This window comes from Hemiscyllium ocellatum, chromosome X, assembly GCF_020745735.1.
Source record: "Hemiscyllium ocellatum isolate sHemOce1 chromosome X, sHemOce1.pat.X.cur, whole genome shotgun sequence".
In the NCBI taxonomy this organism is placed as follows: Eukaryota; Metazoa; Chordata; class Chondrichthyes; order Orectolobiformes; family Hemiscylliidae; genus Hemiscyllium; species Hemiscyllium ocellatum.
The window spans coordinates 12,187,258-12,207,101 of record NC_083453.1 but is presented as its reverse complement, the minus strand read 5'-3'; the positions used below and the strand labels follow the sequence as shown (position 1 = coordinate 12,207,101).

Here is a 19,844-nt window from a genome sequence, read left to right as displayed (position 1 = left end):
AAGCCTTGGTTAGCTCAAGGTCTTGCTGCATTTGGACACAGACTGCTTCTCTTCCTGAGCAGTAGCAAATGGTGCTGAAAATGGTATGACCTTATGAAGGAGGGAATGTCATTGAGGAAGCCACTGATGATTGGGCAGAGGACAATACCCTGATGAACTCCCGCAGAGATGTCCTGGAGCTGAGATGACTGACCAACAACCACAACCATCTTCCTTTGTGCTAGGTATGACTCCAGCCAGCAGTTTGCCCTCAATTCCCAGTGACTCTGGTTTTGCCATGGCTCCTTAATGCTGCATTCAACTGCTGTATTCATCCTCAGTCACTCTCACTTGAACCATTTGACTCATTTGTCTATTTTAAATGAGTTGTCAAATTTGGAAAAGAATTTAAACAGTGGAATGCAAACTGGATTATAATTACAATACTTTTTAAAAATAGGTAAAAATCACTACGCATGAGCAGTTTACACAGCTAAGCAAATTAACTTGTTAATTTGGGCAAAGTGGTTCGGCCCCAGCATGTGATGAGGTGAAAATATCTGAATTGTTTGAGGCGATTTGTACATCTAGATTAAAAAAAACCTAAGCTACACATGGATCAGAGAAAACATCAACACAAAGGCTTTGAGGTGGTGCAACACAGATGCAATAAATAAACAGACATGCATTTAAATGTTTTATTAATTTAACAAGGACAAGAATAATCAGGAAAGATAGTAAGGGATATGTAAAGAGATTTGTTTATCAGGTATTAACTTCCATTTAAATAGATAGACTATATTGTTAGTACTTAACTGTCAAGTCACCCATTTTCTTAGCCAATGCTGGTGACATCGAGCAACCTGGACAGAGACATCACTAAGCTTGAGAATGTCAGCTGTCACTGATTTCATGCCTGCAGCTCAACAGTTGTTTATTCAACTCCCTCACACGACCAGGCTCAGCAATGTCTGTAAACCACGCATTGAAGTAGTCGTCATCAGGGACTCCTATTAAAAACCAAAGTGAGCTCCAAGGTAAAATTTTAAGGCTTCTAAGCTCAAAACGGAGCAAGAACAATTATATAGCCATTCTATTTTTGACATCCTACAAGTGTATGTGTTACACAACAAGTGGGGTGGGGGGGTGGGGGGAGCGGGGGATACATAAGGAACAAAGTTATTTGTAACATTAATGCTCTCCAACAGAAAACACCAAAACCACTTCAGTCTCATTGCTGAATTGGTAGACCAGCTTACTCTATCAATCAGATATTGAAGGGCACACCTACACTACACACCAGGTTTATATAATGACTTGATCAGGGCAACAGATCACAAAATATTCCTGATGTGGGTTTGCTCGCTGAGCTAGAAGGTTTGTTTTCAGACCTTTTGTCATCATACTAGGTATGATCTGCAATGAGCCTCTGAATGAAGCATTGGTGGTGTTGCCCAATTTCTATGTTTGAGTTTCCTAGGGTCAGTGATGTCATTTCCTGTGGTGACATTATTTCCTGTTCTTTGACTTGGATCCCATTTACCACCCCCAGAAAGAACAGGAAATGACATCGCCAACCTTAGGAAACAAACAAAGCAGACTACACCACCAGTGCTTCATTCTGAGGCTCACTGAAGATATTACCTAGTATGGTGACAAAACATCTGAAAACAAACCTTCTAGCTCAGTGAGCAAACCTGCATCCAGAACCTCAACCTGAGCTACAAATCTTCTCAAAACTCGCTATCACACAAGTGTATATGGATAATATGCATTCTGGAGTTCGGTTAACAGGAATAGACAGATGAGTCTAATGTGCAGCTAATCCAGAACAAGAAGAACATACTAAATAAGAGCTGGAGCAAGCTCCACCATTCAATACAGTCACTGCTTCAAATAAGCTTTCCTGCCAGCTCCTCTACTCAATTCAGAGACACCAAAAAATGTCTCAGCCTTAAATATCTTCACTGGTGGCGTATCTACAATTGTCTAGGATACAGGATTTAAAAGTTTCATAACCTTTTATTGAAGACATTTCCAATCTCAATCCCAAACAATTGGTCCTGAGACTATGCCTCAGTGTTCTAAATTCCTTAGCCATGGGAAACAAAGCCTACAAAGGCCCTTTCTATCTTTTATGTTCAAATGAAATCACCTCTCATCCTTCTCAATGCCAGATAGACAACTTACCGTAACATATCTCAATCTAGTGAGTATTCACTCTACCACCTTCAATTCAAAGTGTCGAATATCTTTCTTTAAAAAGATGGAAACCAAAATTACATACAATATTCTAGGTATTGTCTCACTAAATCCCTGTACAACTGGAACAAGATTTCTTCATTCTGGTATTCCAATTATCCTGTACTAAAGGACTTATTCATTCATGGGATGTGAGCACACTGGCTGGACCAGCATTTATTGCCCATTCCCAATTATCTTTGGGAAGGTAGTGATCCACCTTCTTAACTGCTACAGGCCACATGCTGTAGGTTGATCCACAATGCCTTTGAGAGAATTCCAGGATTTGACCCAGTCACACTGAAGGAGTGTTGACAATTTCCAAGTCAGGATGGTGAGCGACTTGGAGGAGAACTTCCAAGTGGTGTTCCCACATATTTGCTGCCCTTGTCCTTCTCAGTGGTGGACGTTGCAGGTTTGGAAGATACAGTTGAAGGAACCTTGGCAAGTTATTACAGTGCATCTTGTAGGTGCTACACACTGCTAACCACTATGCATTGGTGGCGGAGGGAGTGAATGTTGAAGGTGGTAGATGGGGCATCAATAAAAGCAGACTGTTTTGTCCTGGATGGAATACAGCTTCCTGAGCTGCTCTCAGTCAAGTGGAGGATATTTCATCACATTCCTAACTTTTGCCCAGAAGACAGTGGGCAGACTTTGGGGTGACAGGTTGGGAGTTACTCACCACACAATTGCTCACCTTTGACCTGCTCTTGTAGCTAGTGTTTACACAGCTAGGCAACTCTCCAGATGTTGATAGCAAGAGTTCAGCACCAGTAATGTCTTTGAACACCAGTCATCATCTATTGTGGCAGCTAAAGAACCCTGTCATTTTAACAAGCAATGCTAGAAAGAAAATCAGAGCTTTACAGGTCTAGAATACAACAGGCCAGAAAGTTTCTAATCTGGTACTAGAGTCTGCACAAGCAGGTGGTTTATATTGGCACAAATTGTCTTTATTCAGTAATCTTGACTTACTAAGTCAAGGGTCACATTTTCAGATGTTTCCTGGATTGTTGCTCCTGACGCCTTTAATGTCAAATGTTGACTTGTTGCAGTGGATAAGGGTTGGTTTTCTTTTGTAAAAGAATGGAATTTGACACTATTTAAATTGCCAAAGTGTGCTGGGGGGGGGAGTTGTGTAGAAGTAGTCGTCCTGGCACAGCGCATTAAGTTGAACAGTTACTTGCTTATGCTTACTGAAGCTTATACATCTTGCAACACAAGGTGTGGGCTTCAGCAAATGGATGCAGCCATTCATGACAACCAGTAGACTGAACAACCAGTTAATGCCTGCATGCAAAATGAACTGAGATAGAGGAAGGGACACAGCAAGAGTCCTAAAGTAAAAAGAAACCAGTATGTTTTATTTCCTGTCTGAAGACAGTGTACTACACTAGGTGACAAAGAAACCAGATGCTTTGTATGTTGATTCAAGTGGCTGTCAAGAGTTTACTTTGTTTCCCTGCTCTCATTTGACATTCAATAGGTAGAGGTGTATTACGTAAACAATTTTTTGAGGTGTTGATGATCCCATACATCAGGTAGGTGGCACGCTGCAAGTGGTTCATTTGCAGGCTTTGATTGCCAACTGAGCAGTTGCTTTCTGTATTCAATCCTATACATACAGAACCATTTGTCTCGGTTAGCAATGAGTGATGTTGTGCCTCATTTATTACTTTGATACAAGATGATCAAGTTACCTCTTCTCAACATCACTAATTCAGCATTAAACTGCTGTAGAGCACAAATCATTAATGGCTGTAATTCTTCATTCTGGCAATGTGCCAGGACTGAGCTTTGCACCTCAAGTGTGATGGCATAGTCCAGGGTAATTGGAGAATAAGTATTTCAGTACACACATTCTACTGCTGTTCCAAAGCACCAACATACTTCTGGTGTCTCACCCAAAGAGCATCACAGTCCTATTTCAAACATTAGGAGCAGTTTGTCTTTCCATTGTAGTCCCAATAGCTGGCTGGGGGACCTTTGAGCAACAGGTTTCTCAGAATGGTCAGTGTGACCAAAGAGATGCAATTCCCCCATCACACAGCTGTAATATCTCACTTCACACCCCTTCTTGATCAAGCTTTAGTCAGTTGTCTCACTTTCTCCTTGTGACTCAGTATCAGATTTTGTACCTGTGAAACAAATGGGTTCATTTAACTACAGTGGAGATGCATATAGAAATGCAAGTTGCTGTTATGACAGATAGAGCAAACCCATTAAGGAAATGAGCTGAGTTTTGACTTCAGAACAGAAGCTTCAAGGTCTCAGTTCAGAAAAAAAAAGAGCGCTTTTCCCCCCAGCAAGAGAATCAATTTCAGTTCAGTTCAGAGGAACTAGCTACTTCAGCAAAAGGGATTGCTAGTCTGGAGTTTCCAAGACAGGAGGGTAGTGATAAAAAGCTTCAAGGTGTTAGTTTAGACACTTAATGGTAAGGTCCTGGGGAGTGTTGCTGAACAAAGACCTTGGAGTGCAGGTTCATAGTTCCTTGAAAGTAGAGTTGCAGATAGATAGGATAGTGAAGGTGTTTAGTATGCTTTCCATTATTGGTCAGAGTATGGAGTACAGGAGTTGAGAGGTCATGTTGCGCTGTACAGGACATTGATTAGGCCACTTTTGGAATATTGTGCAAAGTTCTGGTCTCCCTCCTACCGGAATGATGTTGTGAAACTTGAAAGGATTCAGAAACAATTTAGAAGGATGTTGCCAGGGTTGGAGGGTCTGAGCTATAGGGAGACAGTAGGCTGGGGCTATTTTCCCTGGAGCATCAGAGACTGAGGGGTGACCATTTAGAGGTTTATAAAATCTGAGGGACATGGATAGGGTAAATAGCCAAGGTCTTTTCCCTGGAGTGGAGATGTCCAGAACTAGAGGACACAGGTTTAGAGTAACAGGGGAAAGATATAAAAGGGACCCAAGGGGCAACTTTTTCACACAGTGCATGTATGGAATGAGGTGCCAGAGGAAGTGGAGGCTGGTACAATTACAACATTTAAAAGGCATCTGGATGGGTAAATGAATAAGAAAGGTTTAGAGGGATATGGGTAAAAAGTGAGGTCTGCAGATGCTGGAGATCAGAGCTGAAAATGTGTTGCTGGTTAAAGCACAGCAGGTTAGGCAGCATCCAAGGAACAGGAAATTCGACGTTTCGGGCCAGAGCCCTTCATCAGGATATGGGCCAAGTGCTGGTAAATGGGACTAGATTAGGTTACAATATCTGTTTGACATGGATGAGTTGGACCAAAGGGTCTGTTCCTGTGCTGTACATCCTTACCAGTAACTGAAAATGTTTTGGCCATCAGAGAAAGTGTCACCCTAGTGGACTCAAAGGAATCAGAACAATCTCGACAGTCCAAAGGAACAAAAACTGGAAACCATTAATTAAGTAAAGATTTAATAAGTTGAGAAAGGAGTTATATTTCCCTTTGAGTCTCTCAGTATCACCAAGTGGGATCATAAAAATAGGTCCAACTTGAAACTAAGCCACCTTTCACATCTTTCATTCCTTTTACCACTAATGGGACTGTCTCTTCAGCCATCTAGGCCTTAAGTTTGAAATTCCCTCACACTCTCCTCCTTGCAACTCACCTCTGAACAAGCTTTGAATCACCTTTTCTAACCCCTGCTTCTTTAGTTTATTTTCTGCATTTCTTTGAGTAGCTTCAGAAGGTTACTGGTGGACTCTCCCTCTTTATGGGCATTTAAACGGGCATTGGATAGGCATATGGAGGATAGTGGGCTAGTGTAGGTTAGGTGGGCTTGGATCGGCGCAACATCGAGGGCCAAAGGGCCTGTACTGCGCTGTATTTTTCTATATTCTATGTTACCTCAGTACAACAGGATCTTCATCAGATGGGCCAACAGGCTGAAAAGTGGCAGGTGAAGTTTAATTTCGATAAATGTGAGGTGCTGCATTTTGGAAAGGCAAATCAGAGCAGGGTCTGGACACTTAATGGTAACCTCCTGGGGAGCATTGCTGCAGACAGACCTTGGAGTGCAGGTTCATAGTTCCTTGAAAGTAGAGTCACAGGTAAATAGGATAGTGAAGGCATTTAGTATAAAATGTTCCTTTATTGGTCACAGCATTGAGTATAGTATTGGGAGGTCATGTTGTGGCTGTACAGGACATTAGTTAGACCACTTTTGGAATATTGCATACAATTCTGGTTGCCTTCCTATCAGAAGGACGTTGCGAAACTTGAAAGGGTTCCGAAAAAATTTACAAGGATGTTGCCAGGGTTGGAGCATTTGAGCTATAATTAGAGGCTGAATAGGCTGACGCTGTTTTCCCTGGAGCGTCAGGGACTGAGGAGGGACCTTGTAGAGGTTTATAAAATCATGAGGGGCATGGATAGGGTGAAGAGACAGACAAAACCTTGTCCCTGGGGTGGGGGAATCCAGAACTAGAGGGCATAGGTTTAGAGTGAGAGGGGAAGATATAACGAGACTTAAGGGGCAATCTTTTCAGAGAGGGTGGTATGTGTATGGAATGAGCTGGCAGAGGCTGGTACAATTGCAGCACTTAAAAGGCATTTGGATGGGTACATGAATAGGAAGGGTTTAGAGGGATATGGGCCAAGTGCTGGCAAATGGGACTAGAATAATTTTGGATATCTGGTCAGCATGGATGACCAGGACCAAAGGGTCTGTTTCTATGCTGTACCTATGACTGTATGAAATACCTTGGACATTCCTACATTAAAGACACCCTGTAAAGACAAATTGTTGATTTGCACTCGGTTGGCTGCAGCTCATTAACCTTCTGGTTACACATTCACACAGAAATGCAATATCAAGAACAAATCTTCTGAACATGATTTTACTTGTACTCACTGTATTTAATCATTAAACATGGAGGTTTAAATACAGGCTAAGAGCGTCTCAGTGATGAAGCACATGTGTCGGGGGGGGGGGGGGGGGGGGGGGTGGAGAGAAGGGAGGGGAAAAAAAAACACTGATACTGGTCTTTCTGCTAAAACTGTCAATCTTACCCAGCCAAGTGAGCAGTCTGCTCCCTCATCTCAACCAAAATTAGTTTGAAACACAAAGTGAAGATCCTTATGCATTTTCTGCTTGCGATATGGGTGATGCTGGTAAGGCTGCCATTTATTATCCCTCACTGATTACTCCAGAAACGAGCAGACCCTCAAACTGCTGCAGTCCTTGTGACAATGATGCTCCTGCAGCTGGCAGAAAAACCTTCGCTCTCACTTAGGAAGATGGAAAGCATTCTAGGCTTCCAGACAATCCAATACAACTAGCAAAACGTTTGTGGCCAGAACGGTTTGGCATTCTCAAGAAAACAGATTGAATTAGAACAATTCGCACAAGATACAATACACAAATCCCAGAGTTGTACATATGCATGGAATGTAATGATTGTACAAAAAATTGCAACTCTTTTGGACAAGCTTTCAGTTTTAATGAAAAAAATGAAAGGAACTGTAGAATATGATCCCTATATAAAAGATGGTAGTAGTTCTGCAATCCCATGTAATAACAGAACAGAATAATAGAAATGGTTGCAACACAGAAGGTAGCCATTGAGATAATCGAGCCAGTGATGGATCTCCATAACAGTACGTTAGCTTGTCCCATTACCCCTCCCTGCCCATGCATTTTCATTCCCTTTCAGGCACTTATCCAATTCTGTTTGAGAATTGCTTTTTCAATTTTACACCAATGGGATTCTTCTTAAATAGTCCTTCACTTCAACAATTAAGTACAGTATTAAAAGATGAATCTGATTAATATTGTGCCCATTTTGTTTCTAGTGACAGTGTTAAAACTTGGTTTATTAAAACTTTTTAATAACAGCTTTGTCAAAACAAAGAAAATCAATTGCTTTATAATTATTGAATGGAATATTGCACTCCTACAATTTTTAAACTATTAAAATATAAAACATATCCAGAATACAAGCAGATCTTGAGTAGCTGACCAATTTAGATAAACACCAAGTCAAAGCTAGTATCTGGAGCGGTGGAGCAGCAGGATACTCAATATTTCCTGCTAATTGGTAATTTGTCATTAGTTTATATCAGAGAATGTTGTGAATTTTACGAAAACGGAACAAAACGTGTTTTTTAAAAAAAAATATCGAGATATACTGTTAAGACATAACAGTGCAGCATTAATATTGGATATGGTTATTTGCTGATTGTTTAACCATACCGTTCACGAGGTGTCACTAGAAGAATGCCCATTCTACATTCCAGTTTACCGGCTTCACTAGAACTGTGGGCGAATTAGATCTTGACATCTGATCTGAACAACCAGGGGTGAAGGGAAATGCCCCCTAGAAAGGTAAACGAGGAGCAATGAAAAGGAACTGCTATTTAACATGGCATGATTCATCAACTGAGCATTAGCTCTGACGAAAATTTACCGGCGACTATCCCGGAAACTGCATCATAAACGGTGTCAAGCCTTGTTTAAAGCCAGTCTAATCATTGAACAGAAAAAAGCGTTCTGCCATTCTTGTTAATGACCGATCAATGATCATGCACAAACAAAAAAAATCGCAATTCCCTACCTGAAATGTAGATTATAACCGGCAGTTTCCCTCCTATTTAAGTGCTGTACGGGGATTTAAATGGCGCTTGACTGGGCGAGTCCTTTTTTTCCTCCACAACAGCTTTTCATACAATATGCAATCAACCCTTTTTCCAAACAGATTCGTGTTAATGAAAGTGTTCGTTTTTGACCGGTGGGTGTGCTTGGGTTTGCTGCGATCAGATGGAAGGGGTTGGCAGGCGATAGCTTGGGCGGCGAGGGGAGAGGTAAGGGTGCGAAAGAAGGTAACTAAGTTGGTGAAACTGACTTACCGCAACCCTTGCTCTAACCAGTTACAATGTACCGACCTGTCTATAACAATAGACTCAGCGTTCCACTGCGCTGCTATTTATAGATATGACGACGCCCAGGGACACAAAGCGCCTGCGTGGAGATGCCCAGTGCATCTCGGGAATTGTGGTTTGTTCTTTCTCCATGTTCTTGCTGTCAAGACACCCCCCCCCCCCAAGAAACCACCTTTGATCTGCGCCTTTCTAAACAAAAAGAGACACGTTTACCATGGTAACCTTCAGTCAGTTTCAGCCTTGAGAGCCGTGTTATTTCCAATTGTCCCCGCCCGTGCCGACAGTGAAATCCGCACGGAACGTCCATGTCGATTTCCGAGTATCGCCAGCGCGGCGTCAACCCAGGTAAACAATCGTTCATTCATGACACGTGGTTCAAGGTGCCAAAAGACAGGTGTAAGGAAAAAAAACGATTAAGGGGGGAAAGTTAACATACATGTTTTTATAACTCTCTGAAGGTTTTTCTTTGTTCTCAGTTCTGTGTTTTGTTTCACGAACAGCATGGACAATACAGAGGGCATGAATAAGACTGACTCTGAAAGCACTGTTCTGATAACCAATGAGAGCGACATTGGCCTCTCTACAACTGTCCAACGAGCCATAGGAAAAATTGAGACCGCGCAGTTGGCGAGAGCAAGACAGGTAAAAACACTTATGAAGGAATGTAAGGAAAAATATGGTCAGTTGTCAAAAGAGAGGACAGCAGCATGTCCCGGGCCCCCTTCCCCGCCTTAAAAAAAAACTCCCTGAGAATGACGATTCCTGGCTGAGCGCTACATACGTTTGATGAAAACATCCAGTGCTGGAAGAGTTGCGGTCATCACCCCATTGTCTTCTTCAGCACCATCATGTCACTGTAACTTAACTTATGAAACTGACCATATAGTTATTGCTTCGCAGAGACTTCGTTCGTCATCCTGTACTTTTCTCGGAATCTTTGCCCTTCTTTCAGTTTTCTTCGGATTTTTCATTTTGTTTACCCTCGATTTAGATCTGGGACCGGAATCTCAATGGAAACATTGTATTCCAAAGCAGCGTTCCTTGACAGGAAGAAAACAGATAAGATGTTTATTGTACCAAGTGGCACTGCACTGAAAGTTTTTCAACTTTGACACTGATATTTACACACCTTACACATTAAAACAGGTTTTCAACCGGGAGCAGCAATTCACGGTAATAAAGCGCGAACACTGCCAACACGGTTCAGCGCCTCGATCGCCCATCACCCTGGTAAAAACAATGACTGCAGATGCTGGAAACCAGATTCTGGATTAGTGGTGCTGGAAGAGCACAGCAGTTCAGGCAGCATCCAACGAGCAACAAAATCGACGTTTCGGGCAAAAGCCCTTCATCCCATCACCCTGGCCTAGACTGGGTTAATCCAATGGAGGGTCTTGCCTCGACAATACTGAGTTGTTCTCGTGGCTTCCCAGGGGCGCACAAGTGATAGACGGGAAGATTAATTTTGGTAACAGCAGTAAATTCAGTAGAAAAGGTGGTGGAAGCAAAAATTCTCATAACATTTAAGTACACAAGGCTATGGACCAAGTGCTGGAAAATGGGATTAAAATAGTTAGTTAAAATCACACAACACCAGGTTATAGTCCAATAGGTTTATTTGGAAGCACTAGCTTTTGGATGTAACTGAAATTATACATTGAAAAATACCTTGATTGTTGAGTCTCTTAACCAGCATCTCCAAATCATGACTAGAATAGTTAGGTTCTTGTTTTTGACTGGTGCAGACTCAAAGGGCCTTTTTCTGCATTGTAAACCTCTGTGATTCTATCACCATATGATAAACATACCTAAACATACAGAGACATAGTCAGATGCACACAAACAGACACACATGTACAGAAATATAAACACACAGACAGACATGAGTCAAAGAATGTGGTGCTGGAAAAGCACAGCAGGTCAGGCAGCATCCAAGGAGCAGGAGAATCAACATTTCGGGCATAAGCTCTTCATCAGGGATGAGGAGGCTGAGAGATAAATGGGAGGGGGTGGGGCTTGGGGGAAGGTAGATAGGAATGCGATAGGTAGATGAAGGTGGGAGTGAAGGTGATAGGTCGGAGAGTGGAACGGTTATCTGGGAAGGAAGATGGACAGGCAGGACAGTTCAAGAGGGCGGTGCTGAGTTGGAAGGTTGGATCTGGGATAAGGTGGGGGGAGGGGAATTGATGAAAGTGGTGAAATTCACATTGATCCCATGGGGTTGGAGGGTCCCAAGGCGGAAGATGAGGCATTCTTTCTCCAGGTGTCGGGTGGCTAGAGTTTGGCAGTGGAGGAGGCCCAGGAAATGCACGTCCTTGGCGGAGTGGCAGGGGGAGTTAAAGTGTTCGGCCGCAGGGCGGTGGGGTTGTTTAATGCATGTGGCCCAGAGATGTTCTCTGAAATGTTCTGCAAGTTGGCGTCCTGACTCCACAATGTAGAGGAGACCACATCAAGAGCAACGGACACAGTAGACGACATGTGTAGAAGTGCAGGTAAATCTCTGTCAGGTGTGGAAGGATCCTTTGGGGCCTTAGACAAAGGTGAGAATGGAGGTGTGGGTGCAGGTTTTGTGTTTCTTGCCGTGACAGGGGAAGGTGCTTGGAATGGAGGGTGGGTAGGTGGGGGGTGTGGACCTAACAAGGGAGTCATGGAGGGAATGGTTTCTGCGGAATGCAGCTGGGGTGGGGAGGGAAATATATCTCTGGTGGTAGGGTCTGTTTGTAACTGGTGGAAATGGCAGAGGATGCTGCGATGTATCCAGAGGTTGGTGTACACATCCATCCACCGTGATAAAGGCTTCCAAGCCCTCCATTTCTTCCTCTCCCACCGACCCAATCAGTACCCTTCCACTGACACACTCATCTGATTGGCTGAACCGGTCCTCACCCTCAACAATTTTTCCTTCAAATCCTCCAATTTCTTCCTGACCAAAGAGGTAGTCATGGGCACCCACATGGGCCCCAGCTATGCCTGCCTCTTCGTCTAGTACATGGAACAGTCTAATTTCCGCAGCTACACCGGCACCATTCCCCACCTTTTCCTCCGTTACATCGAAGACTATATTAGTGCCACCTCGTGCTCCCATGCAGAGGTTGAACAGTTCATCAACTTCACGAACACCTTCCAACCCGACCTCAAGTTCACCTGGAACATCTTGGACACCTCTCTATCTCCATTTCCAGCAACTGACTCAACACAGACATCTACTACAAACCCACTAACTCCCACAGCTACCTGGACTACACCTCCTCCCACCCTGCCTCCTGTAATAACGCTATCCCTCATTCCCAAATGCTTTGTCTCCACTGCATCTGCTCCCATGAGGACTACTTCCACCATAGAACATCCCAGATGGCCTCCTTCTTCAAAGACTGCAATTTCCCCTCATACATGGTCAACAATGCCCTCCAGTGCATCTCCTCCTCTTCCCACACCTCTGCCCTTGAACCCCACCCCTCCAATCATAACAAGGGCAGAACCCCCCCTGGTCCTCACCTTCCACCCCGCCAACCTTCGGATACATCATCCTCTGCCAGTTCCACTACCTATAAACAGATCCCACAACGAGAGATATAGTTTCCTCCCCACCCCTGTCTGTGTTCCGGAGAGACCATTTCCTCTGCGACTCCCTTGTTAGGTCCACGTCCCCACCAACCCACTCTCCACTCCCTGCACCTTCCTCTGCCACTGCATTGTTGGAGTCTATTGTTGGAAAACCCCATCTGGTTCACTAATGTCCTTTAGGGGAGGAAACTGCTATCTTTGTCTGGACCAAATGTGACTCCATACCCATAGTTAAGTTGACTCTTAACTGCCTTTTGGGATGGGCAATAAGTGCTGACTTAGCCAGCAATGCCCTTAACCTTATGAATTTTGTTAAAAACGTATAGACATGCACATACACATACACAGACATGGACAGATAACACATACGTGTAGAGATAAGAACAAACAGATACGGGGACGTGGCAAATAGACACATATATGCAGAGATAAATATAAACAGACACGCATGCAGAGAATGGGCAGTTAGACATACACACATATGTACAGGGATTCAAACAGACAGACACATGCACATGCACACAGCAATACAAACAAACAGACATACACATGCAGAGAATCAGACAGACACATATACACAGAAAACGTAATGGCAAATTTGAATGAATAACATGAACTGGGATTTGAACTTGTTGGCATTTTATCAAGTCCTGACGCTGGAACTCTATTTTAAGAGAAACAGTGATGTGTGGCACGTTTTTCTTAATTTATGGAGGTTGAAATTTTCGGTCATAGAGTCATAGAGAGTCATAGAGATATACAGCATGGAAACAGACCCTTCGGTCCAACCCATCCATGCTGACCAGATATCCTAACCCAATCTGGTCCACTGCCAGCACCCAGCCCATATCCCTCCAAACCCTTCCTATTCATATACCCATCCAAATGCCTCTTAAATGTTGCAATTGTACCAGCCTCCACCACTTCCTCTGGCAACTCATTCCATACATGTACCACCTCTATGTGAAAAAGTTGCCCCTTAGGTCTCTTTTATATCTTTCCCCTCTCACCATAAACCTATGCCCTCTAGTACTGGACTCCCCAACCCCAGGGAAAAGACTTTGCCTGTTTACTCTATCCATGCCCCTCATCATTTTGTAAACCTCTATAAGGTCACCCCTCTGCCTCCAATGTTCCAGGGAAAACAGTCCCAGCCTGTTCAGCCTCTCCCTATAGCTCAAATCCTCCAACCCTGGCAACATGCTTGTAAATCTTTTCTGAACCCTTTCAAGTTTCACAACATCCTTCCGATAGGAAGGAGACCAGAATTGCATGGAATATTCCAAATGGTGGCACAGTGGTTAGCACTGCTGCCTCACAGCGCCAGAGACCCGGGTTCAATTCCCACCTCAGGCGACTGACTGTGTGGAGTTTGCACATTCTCCCCGTGTCTGCGTGGGTTTCCTCCGGGTGCTCCGGTTTCCTCCCACAGTCACAACAATGTGCGGGTCAGGTGAATTGGCCATGCTAAATTGCCCGTAGTGTTAGATAAGGAGTAAATGTAGGGGTATGGGTGGGTTGCGCTTCGGCGGGTCGGTGTGGACTTGTTGGGCCGAAGGGCCTGTTTCCACACTGTAAGTAATCTAATCTAATCTAATCTAATCAAACGTGGCCTAACCAATGTCCTGTACAGCCGCAACATGACCTCCCAAATCCTGTACTCAATACTCTGACCAATAAAGGAAAGCATACCAAACGCCTTCTTCACTATCCTATCTACCTGCGACTCCACTTTCAAGGAGCTATGAACCTGCACTCCAAGGTCTCTTTGTTCAGCAACACTCCAAAGGACCTTACCATTAAGTGTATAAGTCCTGCTAAGATTTGCTTTCCCAAAATGCAGCACCTCGCATTTATCTAAATTAAACTCCATCTGCCACTTCTCAACCCATTGGCCCATCTGTTCAAGATCCTGTTGTAATTTGAGGTAACCCTCTTCGCTGTACACTACACCTCGAATTTTCGTGTCATCTGCAAACTTACTAACTATACCTCTTATGCTCACATCCAAATCATTTATGTAAATGATAAAAAGTAGTGGACCCAGTACCAATCCTTGTGGCACTCCACTGGTCACAGGCCTCCAGTCTGAAAAACAACCCTCCACCATCATCCTCTGTCTTCTACCTTTGAGCTAGTTCTGTATCCAAATGGCTAGTTCTCCCTGTATTCCGTGAGATCTAATCTTGCTATTCAGTCTCCCATGGGGAACCTTGTCGAACGCCTTACTGAAGTCCATATAGATCACATCTACCGCTCTGCCCTCATCAATCCTCTTTGTTACTTCTTCAAAAAATCTCAATCAGCTTAGTGAGACATGATTTCCCATGCACAAAGCCATGTTGACTATCCCTAATCAGACCTTGCCTTTCCAAGTATACACACACCCTGTCCCTCAGGATTCCCTCCAACAACGTCAGGCTCACTGGTCTATAGTTTCCTGGCTTGTCCTTACCACCCTTCTTAAACAGTGGCACCACGTTAGCCAACCTCCAGTCTTCTGGCACCTCACCTGTGACTATCAATGATACAAATATCTCAGTAAGAGGCCCAGCAATCACTTCTCTAGCTTCCCACAAAGTTCTAGGGTACACCTAATCAAGTCCTGCGGATTTATCCACCTTTACCTGTTCCAAAACATCCAGCATTCCTCCTCTGTAATCTGGACATTTTGCAAGGTGTCACCATCTATTTCCCTACAGTCTATATCTTCCATATCCTTTTCCACAGTAAATACTAATGCAAAAGACTCGTTTAGTTTCTCCCTCATTTTCACACAAAGGCCGCCTAGCTGATCTTTGAGGGGCCCTATTCTCTCCCTAGTTACCCTTTTGTCCTTAATGTAGTTGTAAAATCTCTTTGGATTTTCCTCAATTCTATTTGCCAAAGCTATCTCAAATCCCCTTTCTGCCCTCCTGATTTCCCTCTTAAGTATATTCCTACTTCCTTTATACTCTTCTAAGGATTCACTCGGTCTATCCTGTATATACCTTACATATGCTTCCTTCTTTTTCTAAACTAAACCCTCAATTTCTTTAGCTGAAAATGTGTTGCTGGAAAAGCGCAGCAGGTCAGGCAGCATCCAAGGAGCAGGAGAATCGACGTTTCGGACATGAGCCCTTCTTCAGGATGCTGCCTGAACTGCTGCGCTTTTCCAGCAACACATTTTCAGCTCTGATCTCCAGCATCTGCAGTCCTCACTTTCTCCTCAATTTCTTTAGTCATCCAGCATTCCCTATACCTACCAGCAGTTCCTTTAACCCAAAAAGGAATATACTTTCTCTGGATTCTCGTTATCTAATTTCTGAAGGCTTCCCATTTTCCAGCCATCCCTTTACCTGCCAACATCTGTCCCCAATCAGCTTTTGAAAGTTCTTGCCTAATACCTTTCTCCAATTTAGAACTTCAACTTTTAGATTGGGTCTATCCTTTTCCATCATTATTTTAAATCTAATGGAATGTGGTTGCTGGCCCCAAAGTGCTCTCCCACTGATACCTCAGTCACCTGCCCTGCCTTATTTCCCAAGAGTAGGTCAAGGTTTGCATATTCTCTAGTAGGTACATCCACATACCGAATCAGAAAATTGTCTTGTACACACTTAACAAACTCCTCCCCATCTAAACCCTTAACACTACGGCAGTCCCAGTCTATGTTTGGAAAGTTCAATGACTCATTGTGCTCTCCATATATATTGTATGCAAAACTGACTTTTTTTTTCATGTGAATGCTATTTGTAGAGACTGTTGTCAGGGCAAAACTTCGCATTCATAACCCTTTTGTTGTCCGTAGTCATGGCAATCATTTGTCACCATAGCAGACTGTATTGAACCAAAATTAGATCATTTTTCCTGAAGTGTTTTTAACTTGGTGATTCATTTGGAATTTTTATATGAAATTGTTCTTGGGATGTAGGTGGCATTCTTGACAAGGCTGGTGCTTAATGCCCATCCCTAGTGTTGGGCCTTCTTCTTGAGCCACAAATAACATTTTCAGTACAAACGAGTGACTTGCTGCATCTTGGTCTTCTATAATGTGTATATGACTGAGTTAAGTTTGTCTTATTGCATGTATGGGTGGTTGGAACACAAATGGTTATGGCATAGACAAAGGATTAGTAAATTATTTGTATTTATAAAGTTTCTTTCATTTCACGCTGCTAGCAGTTGTCTATGGGAAGCCGTTGAGTGGGGAAATGTAGAGGTGACAACATTAGTGCCAGCCAGCACGACAAGTTACCAGGAAGTACTGAAGATTCAATTAAATAAAACTATTTTTTATCATTATTCAGTACAACAGTGCTGTGTTTAAATTTGATTGGGAGCTCCTAGTAATTGGAAAGAGCTGTGTTGATGGTGTTTGTAGGAAAATTTCTCCCAGTGACCTTGCCAACATTTATCCCTCAACAAAATTGTAAAAATAATCTCGTTGTTTATTTTGATACTGTTTGTGTGATCTTGCTGAACATAAATTGACTGCAGTATTTTCTCACTTTACAATGGTAACTACACTTCAGCAATACTTCAATGACTTTCAATCAGCTTGGAATATCCTTGAGGGCATGAAAAGCACTATGTATAAAAAATGTCTTCATTTTTTCCTTCATTAAGATACATTTTCTTTTCTTTGTCGTGTCCAGCAAAGATGTAGATAGGCCAAGATAGGTGAATTGTGTCTTTTAGAGCTATTTGACATTTCCAAACATAATTGCAATTTTTTTTGAAATTACTAATTTGCTTGAATAGCTTTTTACTTTTTGATCTTTTCTTTTAACATTTGCCAACAGGAAGTTGCAGAACGTTTGAAGGACATTCTGGACAAAGTGAATTTTGCTTTGAGTCACGCAAGATTTGACCACCAACAAGTGCCCAAAATCACCTTCACCCCTGAAAAAAAGGAAAGGGAATGGTTGATCGATACAATCGCTGAATTTGCAACTGGCAACAGCACCAAAGAGGAAATCTTAAAGTTTATTCTACAATGGCTATCAGACAGCAGTATGCAGTTTATTATAAAGTAGTTGATCTTCAGTGGCGTTATGTATTGAATGGGGCAAATTGTAATCTAACTCACCCATTTTGAGAAGCAGAGAAGTGCAGTTGTTTGAAGTATAAGACTTTCTGTGACGGTACAAGCTGAGGAGCTGGGTGATGTAAAAACAAGATATTTCAGCACTCCAGCTGGTGGGAGGGTGTAATTACAGTGATTAATTAAAAACACACATTCATTATAAATGTAGACATCGGGAATTTATGATAGGAAAGGTTGTCATAAAAGTTTAACAAAAAATGATGAGGAAGTAGAGTTTGGGCATAGGACATATGCATAAATCTTAGATTTTTTGGTATTATTAAAATTGGTGTATTGAATATAGAATAGTAGGAACTTAATAATTTGCATGTCCTAATGGCAATGTAAGCAAGGAAAGAGGATTTCCAGGTCATCCCATCAACCAGGATCCCATTAAACCATTTATTATATTCTCCATTACAATTCCCTTGCTTTGTGCTGGATATGGGCCAGGTAAAGTTTTGATTCAAACACTTCACCAGTGAGTATTTATGACACAAGGTGACAGACTAAAGAACAAGGCAACACTCAATATAAGTATGTTATCCAGTAGGTAAAGACACTGTTTTTGTACAATATACAAGCTAATATGAAACAGGTTTCATTCCAGGCCTGTGTGCGTGTGTCTCACAGCATTTGTAGCACCAAGACTGGATTACTTATGAAGGCTAATCAGCCAGTGTCCTGTTGCTACTCAGCAGCTCTTGATGGAATATATTCATATATGCATATCCAGTAAGAACAGCATCATAACTGAGTGGCTGAATATGATTGATTGTCAAAAAGCAGACTGATTTTAGGAAAATACTAATTTAACAAGAAGGACACATTGAATGTAGGGTTGTTTGGCATTGGTGAAAAGGTCAGAGTTTGTTGTCCATCCCAAATTGTCCTTGAAATGGGTGGCTTACTGGGCTGTTTCAGAAGGCAGTTAAGAGCCAACCATGTCGTGGATCTGGAGTCATAAGTAGGCCAGACCAGGTAATGGCAGCAAACCTCCTTTCCTAAAGGGCATGAGTGAAATGGGTGGATTTTTACAGTAGTTTCATGGTCACCGTTACTCAGGCTCATTTTATAATTCTAGATTTTAACAATTGAATTTAAATTCCAGCAGCTGTGGGTGGATTTGAACCCATATCCCCAGATCAGTGGTTTGGGTCTCTCGATTACAAGTCCAATCGCACTATCACTATACTAACACCTCTAATATTCCGATGTTTTTCATTAAACCACATATTAGAACAATTCACGTTTTAGGCATGCACCTAATTAGAGTCAGCTGTAGGTTCCAAGGAAAGTTGTTGACTGTAGAAGTATTTGTAGGCCTAGTTTTAAGAATTATTCTCTCATGTTTATTAAATGGATCTTCATGATTTTATATTTGCGATATAACCCAACCACATTGCAACAACTCGTCGAGATGTGAAAGGACTGCAGAGTAAGACTTGTATTTAATTTATAATTCAACAATTGTATCAAAGCCAAATCTTTTCACATGAACAGAATTGGAAATGCATCTTTAGATGTTCCACACATAAAGCATTTGATGATTAATATATGTTTATTGACATTTGCCAGGGACTGGAATGATGCCTTCAAGTGTGCAGTGTTGGATGAAATCAGCCCTTACAAATACCCAAAATGTGTTTCAAAAAGTTTGACAATATACTTAAAGGGGTTTAAAACTTTCGATTAAGCATTTTGGTATAGGTTCACATTACTACTGTGTACATTAACATTGATTAATCAGTCAGAACAATTTCTCACTTTAAGTGATATTTTACTGAACCAATACTGGGTCCTGAGTGTTCTAATAATAGGATGCTAGCATGGAGTCAGGCATTTTGCCCTAATACCCACTGATTTCATCCACTTTGAATCTAAAATTATAATCTAAAGGTGAAAAGCTAGGAACAATTGAGTTCCATTTAATAATTCTTAAAAGTAGGCCTACGAATCAATGGCCAGATATATAGATCATTAAAATGTCGTAAACAGGTGCTTTATTTAATCAGCAAAGCTAATAGAATACTGATTTTCATATCAAGAAATCCAAGTACAACAGACTAGAGGTCTCAGTTCAGCAACAAAAGCCCTATTTAGATCACACCAGTGAGTAGTTCTTG

The 19,844-nt window shown here is 42.2% G+C and overlaps 1 protein-coding gene and 1 long non-coding RNA gene across 3 annotated transcripts in view; one reads left to right on the top strand and one right to left on the bottom strand.

Annotated features, from left to right (window-relative positions):
• LOC132805858 (cysteine/serine-rich nuclear protein 2-like) overlaps positions 1-9,079 on the bottom strand; it is a 75,229-nt gene extending 66,150 nt beyond the window's left edge. For both annotated transcript variants that reach the window (XM_060821174.1, XM_060821175.1), the window contains exon 1: positions 8,762-9,079. The gene's annotated coding sequence lies outside the window, so the exon portion shown is untranslated. The remainder of the gene's footprint in view (positions 1-8,761) is intronic.
• Positions 9,080-9,244: 165 nt separating this feature from the next.
• Positions 9,245-19,324, top strand: LOC132805800 (uncharacterized). Its single transcript, XR_009640955.1, has 3 exons — positions 9,245-9,431; positions 9,587-9,728; positions 17,435-19,324. It is a non-coding gene; the product is annotated as an uncharacterized LOC132805800 (long non-coding RNA).
• The last annotated feature ends 520 nt before the right edge of the window (positions 19,325-19,844 follow it).